This window comes from Corvus moneduloides, chromosome 27 (assembly GCF_009650955.1).
Source record: "Corvus moneduloides isolate bCorMon1 chromosome 27, bCorMon1.pri, whole genome shotgun sequence".
NCBI lineage: Eukaryota > Metazoa > Chordata > Aves > Passeriformes > Corvidae > Corvus > Corvus moneduloides.
The window spans coordinates 5,619,818-5,626,908 of NC_045502.1; positions in this window are offsets into that span (position 1 = coordinate 5,619,818).

Genomic DNA, 7,091 nt, shown 5'->3' on the forward strand with positions numbered 1-7,091 from the left:
GGAGTAGGTAGCTTCGATAGTCTCCAGGCAATCATGGCGTACCAGTTCCCCTTGATTTCCACTGAGAAAGGAAGCTGGGTTGACAATGTTAGTTACCACTATTTCTACATCATCTTGTTCTACCATGATGGCTTGATATTTCAGGAACCTTTGTGGGGAGAGCCAATGCCCACCTTTCACTTCCAGCACCGCGGACACCGTGTGGGACACCAGCACAGTCATTCTCTGGCCCAAGGTGAATTTGCGTGCTTCCTGGATGTTTAGCACGACTGCTGCAACAGCTCTGAGGCACCCAGGCCATCCTTTGGCTGCTGCATCTCGCTGCTTACAGAAATAGGCAACTGCCCGTTGGTATGGGCTCAGGTCCTGTGCTGAGGCGATCCCTTGCTTCTCATGGGAAAATAGAAAGAATGGCTTACTCACGTCTGGAAGTCCTAGAGCTGGAGCTGACATGAGGGCATTCTTCAGCTGGCTGAAGGCCCGCATGGCCTCCTTTGTCCATTGGAGAGCTCTGCTTTCCTTTGTAATGAGTTCATATAGTGGCTTCATGAGCAGCCCATAATTGTAACTCCACAGTCTGCACCACCCTGTCATCCCCAGAAAAGTCCGTAACTCTTTCACTGTCTGGGGTTTCGGGGTGCGGCATATCGCTTCTTTGCCATCTTGCCCCAAAGTTCGTTGCCCGGCACTGACTTCATAGCCCAGATAGATCACTTTTTGTTTCACCACCTGAGCCTTTTTCTTGGATACCCTGTACCCTTGGAGTCCCAGGAAGTTTAAGAGGCTTACCGTCCAGGCTGTGCAAGCTTCTTCTGTTCGGGTAGCTATTAGGAGATCATCCACGTACTGCAATAGCTTCCCTTCTCCTGGTGGGGCTTCCCAGGACTCTGTGTCTTTTGCGAGCTGTTCTCCAAACAGGGTGGGACTGTTCTTAAATCCCTGAGGCAACACCGTCCACGTGAGCTGGGTTTTGCGCCCACTCTTAGGGCTTTCCCATTCGAATGCAAAACTTTTCTGGCTGGCTTCATGGAGAGGGAGGCAAAAGAAGGCATCTTTTAGATCTAAAACAGTAAACCAAGTTAGCTCTGGTGTTAAACATGTTGACAGAGTGTAAGGGTTTGTCACCACAGGATAGAGGTCCTCAGTTACCTTGTTAACAGCCCGTAAATCCTGTACCACCCGGTAAGACCCATCAGGTTTACGGACAGGCAGGAGAGGAGCATTGAAATCAGACTGGCACTCTTTTAGTAATCCCATCTGTAAGAATTTTTCAATTATTGGGCCAATTCCTTCCCTGTCTTCCCTTTTGAGAGGGTACTGTTTAATTCTAACTGGTTGTCTCCCTTCTTTGAGTTTGATCTGTATTGGGGTTGCATTTTTGGCTCTCCCAGGTACATCTGTGGCCCAGACTCCTGGGAACACTTGGCCCATTATCTCTTCCCTAATTTCCTCTACAGGGTCTTTGGTTGTTAGTATTAGGCTCAGTATTCCTACATACTGTTGGTCATTTACCTCCAGAATAACTTCCCCATTCCTAAAAATAATGGTTGCTTGTAATTGTTCTAATAAATCTCTTCCCAAGAGTGCTTTTGGAGAATTGGGTAAATATAAAAACTTGTGAATACCCCATTGTTTCCCGATTTTATATTTCAATGGCTTACAAAAATAAGCTTTTTCAGATTGGCCAGTTGCTCCATGTACCACAATATAGTCATCCCCCACAGGCATTAAAGCTTTATTTAAAACTGAGTTTGCTGCCCCCGTATCCACCAAAAATTCTATTTCTTTTTCCTTTTCCCCTAGCTTCATTATAACCAGTGGATCTGCTAGGGTAGAATCCCCTGGTCCTCTTCAATCTTCTCTCACATGTGCAACCACCCTCCCCCTTCCTCGGTTTCCCTTGTTCTGGTGGTCTTCTTGTCTTCTTTCTGGGCACTCGTTTTTCCAATGACCAAACCTCCCACAAATCACGCATTGGTCTCTACCTAGCCGGGGTGGGCCTTGTCTGGGCGGTCCTCATCTGGGGGGCTCTTGTCTAAATTTTTCTCCATTCCCTTCTTTTTCTACTGCTACTAATTTCCTCATCCCTTGCTTGTAACTTTCTTCTCAATTACTGAATACCCTCCAAGCCGTATCTAATAGACTTTCCAGGTTCCTCCCTTCTGGCCCCTGAAGTTTCTGCAATTTACGTCTGATATCTCCTGTGGATTGTCCTAGAAACAAAGATACCAGCTGTTGTAGCCCTACCTCGGTCTCAGGATCCAGCGATGTGTTACGGCGCATTGCATCCCTCAGACGATCCAGGAATTCGGATGGTGACTCAGAAGGACCCTGTCTTATTGCGTACAAAGCTGACCAGTTTAGGGTCTTGGGAATAGCCCTTTCCACCTCATTTGCTATCCATTCTCGATAACCTTTTAATTTCTGTTCTATTCGGATTCCAGTGTGGTTCCTGGAGTGGGAAGTAATCTTTTACATCTAATTGTGTTTTGTAATAGTCCTCTGCCAAGTCTCAAGCTGTTTTCAAAACTAACTGTCTTTCTGTCTCTGTTAGTCCACCCACTAGTAATTGTATATCAGCCCAATCTGGATTATGCTGTTTGATTATAAGTCACAAGCGCTCAGCAGTGCCTGCTGGATCCCTTTGGTAATTTTTGGCAACGTTATACCATGCATCTAGGTCAGCAGTAGAGAAAGGTACTCTAATTAACATTGTATTCCCATCAGGTGCCACTGCCTCTCTCAGAGGTGCCATCAGTACCTGTTTCCTGGTTCGGGACGAGACAGGACTGCCCGGGGGAGAGGAGGTTGGCGTTGGTGCTCCTTCTGAGTCCGCATCCTCTTCCTGTCTCCTAAGGGGAGGCTTAAGCAAATTGGTTAATTCATCATCATCTTGTCCCTGGGCTGCTGCTTGATAGACTTTGTCTGACCTTGTACATCTCTGACCTATACTGCATGACAAGCAGCATTGTTTAATTCTTCTTCGACCCTTATTATTTTCTTTTTCCAGAGCTAACACCATAGGATCACTGGGGGGTTTGATTCCACAATCTCTCTGCCATTCAGGGTGTTTTTGGAGAGAAAAAAATGCATCAGCATAGGAAACTTCTTCCCATTTACCTTCTCGCCTCAGAAACAGCATTAACTGAGGCAAGGTATTATAATCTAAAGTTCCATTAGATGGCTATTTTGCTCCATTTTCTAATTTATACAGTGGCCACCACTGGGTACAATATTTTATAAGGGTTCTTTTATTTTCTGTGTCTGCAGCTCCTACTGTCTCTTTCCAATGTGCCAAGATACAGCTCAGCGGTCTTGTTCTGGGGATTTCCTTACTTTGTCTGATTCCCATCCTATTCAGAGTTTGAGTTTACTCAAATACTGTGCCACCCCTTTCGGGTCACCTGTATAATGTATAAGCCACTCTTTATAAATTCTCCTATGCCTTCTGCCAAACCTGCTTCTCTGCCATTTGAAATCTTCTTCAAAGGTCTTTATTACGTCTTCCCAATCTGTTTCTAGCACACTATTTTGGGAATGTGCTGCTCCTTGCCACACAAAAGTTTTAAAACAAAATATTCCTTGCTTTCCCAGCAGTCTGGGCATAGATCTCTGCTTGCTAAAGAAATAGAATTGTAATGTCTCCGACTTCTACAAAATCCGCACTGAGCTAAAACCTACAGCCGGTGTGAGGCTGGAATTTTCTTATACCCACACACAAAGCAGGGAGTCCCTTCTACCACTCGTGCAGATAGGACACATGAACAGAAAGAGTCGGGGCTATACTTCTACTATATAGCTACTGAGGGATGGGGGTAACAACCTCCGTCCCTGCTTAGCCACTGTTGTTTCTATCTCTGTCTCCTAGTTTTATCTCGCTTCCACCCAAACCTTTCTTCGCACTCTCTCACAGTTCTTACCCAGTTTTCTTCCCGAACCTCCCAACTCTCAGGTACCAAATGTGACTTTCTACACACAATCTTTAAAATCTCAGGCTCAAAATCAACTTCACTAGAGTACCCTGATAGCACTGAGAACACAGGCTCTGCTGCCTGGCAGAAGAGCAGTACCACCTCCTCTTACAAACTTTACACTGTACCAATACCCATGCAACATGCCACCCACTTGTTGAATGAAAAGTTCTGACACATCCACACAAACAAGCTATTCCACGTACTCTTTCAAACCCTAAGTCCTCCACTGCTGGTTGCTCCTAGTCTAGAGCCACTAATCTTCCTGCAGAGCTTCTGTATATTCCCTCTAAAGGGACTTGTTTGCCTCTCTTCTCTATCCAGTGTCTTATTGGATTTATAAACTCCCACAAATCCAGACCGAACCACTGAGGGGAAGGGATTCTCCCAGCCATGATTCCAAAATCAACAGCCATGCACTACCCCAAACAAATGCTTCAATATTATGCACTAAAACAACACACGGCAACACGCACGCCCCCGATTGACAAACGAATAGGCGAGCTAATACACAGCCACATACACATAAAAGCAGTCCAACAACAACCAATATCCACACAGACATATAAGCAACACAACAGCATTCAAACCAGCTACTAGTAGCAAAAATGTTCACAACACTCGCTTGTAGTAGCTTCAGGGTCCCACTTATATTTTCCCAACACAATAACAAGTTCCAGCAGGACCCCCCCTTTTTGGAATCACCCGATCCGCTCCCAGGATCGCTAGCGGCCGCCCTATCGGTCGGCGATTCCCCCTTGCCGGCTCCGGTAGCCAGTTGCTTGCAAGTCCCACCTTTACCCTCACAGGGACTGCGCTGAACGCGGGACGTCTCCTCGCGGCTTACCAGCAGCCCTGGCCACGTGTACGACTTATAGGCAACCTAAATGCAAAACATACCATTTATCCGCAGTTCCAGGTTGTTGTCTGTCCGCCGCAGTGAGCGAGCCGAGGGGCGGAGATCGTCCAGAAAAGCCCTGGGGCATGCCTAGGATGTCTGCTCCTCAGCCGATCCTGCGATTGGACAGTTTCTCTCGGCTGCTCTCCAAAATGATGAGCGGAAAAGACTCCACTACCAGAATAAGTAGTAAAGTAGGTGTGTTTATTCCAGTGCTGGGACACACGGGGGATAATTCCTCCAAAACCATGAGCGCCGATGGCTGCATTCAGCTCGGTATTTATCGGGGTACAAGTTCCATATTCATTAAGTTTCCCAATACACCTATACATATTCATCACCTAGCCCCGCCTAGCCTCGCTTCGTATTACAATGAACCCAAAAGTCATTTACATCCGCGTTGCGCTTGTGCAGTGTTGTCTGGTGGTCGTGGGCAGGGGTCTCTGAGATGAAATAAGAGTCTTCCTCAGATAAGTAAAGGAGTCTTCCTCATCCTGAACTTTTCGCCTTTCCTCCCTGCGCATGCTCTTTATGCCCCTGGCCTAAGCCCAAACTTCAAGACTGGTTTTAGCTAGTTTTAGGTTAGAAACAGGATCTCTGGTCAGGATTCCTTCACCTTATCAGTAGTCTCTTATCCTCTCTTGCTGCTTTGGTATGCACAGTAAGTGCTGAGCAAACTATATGCATTGCTTCTAACAAACCAATTTTTAGTAAATCTTTTAACCTCTGCTTCCCCATTCCCCTGATTCACCAGAATATGGCCCCTCGTCCCCCGACATATTTGACCCTGGAGGGAAGCCAGACAGTATTGTAGAAGAGCTTGTGCCACTCTGTGCCATGCGGCATCAGCTGGAGCTGGGTCATGGCGAATGGCTGGAGCCGTGAGGGAGCGCGTTCCCTCTCTGTTTGCCTTCTGTGAGAGTGCAGCAGCAGCAGCAGCGGCAGATGCAGCGGGGGGAAAGCGAGCGTGGGACGCTGGGGAGCACTTGCCGGTGAGCGCATGGTGGGGCCACGCAGCGCTGGCGAGCGCATGGAGACCTGGTGCTGGCGAGCACATGGCAGAGCTGTGCCTCTGCAGCGAGCACATGGCAGAGCTGTGCCGCGGCTGTGCCTGGTGGCCGCCCCCATGCCGCAGACTGGTGGGATCAGCGGCGCTGCAGGCTGGCGGGGCCACGGCTCTGCTCTGTGAATGGGGGGAGGGGCACAGGCTGTTGCGATGGGGATACTGCAACACGATGTATCAAACAAGGAGTCCCGTGGGAAAGAAATATATATGGACAGATTCTTGATAGATGTTTCAGAGAGATGTTTATTTCTCCAGCCGCATGGCCGGGGCTCTGCCCAGGAACTGTTCCAGTCACGGGACCAAGGGTCCTTCTGCCCGCGCAGGGAACACAAACCAACCAATGGGAACGAGGCTGAGCAGGGACAGGGAAGCCCCGTGTCTGTGCCCTCAGGGCCCCTCTGCCAGGGCTACACGGCGGGGGAGAGACCCCAACAACGGGCGGCTCTCTGCATGTGGGAAATGAGGAGACGGGCTAGTGGACTTCTGCCAGCTGCCGGACCCGTGAAGCCACCTAACCCACACTGCTTACAGCCAAGCTCCCGTTCCTTGCAGACTCTCGGGAGCTGATACTGTGCTAGGAAAAACGGACTAAGACCAATAGTCCCTTCCCCAGGAATGAAATGCATTCAGCATTTGCACCAGCTTGTGCGGGAACAGCTGCAAGCTAAGTATGTTGTTCCTGCAGCTGGTCCATAGAACTCTTCTGTTTTCATTATTTAAAATATTGCCACAATCCTGGACCCTATCTCAAAGACTGCTTTTTTACTACACCACCTTGTAATATCCTGCATTGTTCTGATTGCTTTTTTTGATAGATAATAATTATAATTTGTAAGCTATTCCTTTAAGCAAGAATTAGGCTTGTTACCTTTAAAAACCTGTTAGAGAGTTTATGTTAATATAATTGTAATTTTATATATATTCTGCGAAACAATGAAGTATTTAAGCAATGATATTACCTTGCTTATTTTTACTTGGTGCACACTTGTTGTTGTATTAGATGTATTATTTTATTGTTTGTAGTAAGAAAACTGCATGTTATGTTACACATTTTTACTGAATTTAGGAAGTTGCAAAATGTTTGCGTTACATATTGTTAGAACAGAAAAGGGGGGGTGCGGGGATGGAGTGTGCCCCCCGCGAAAGACTGTAAAGA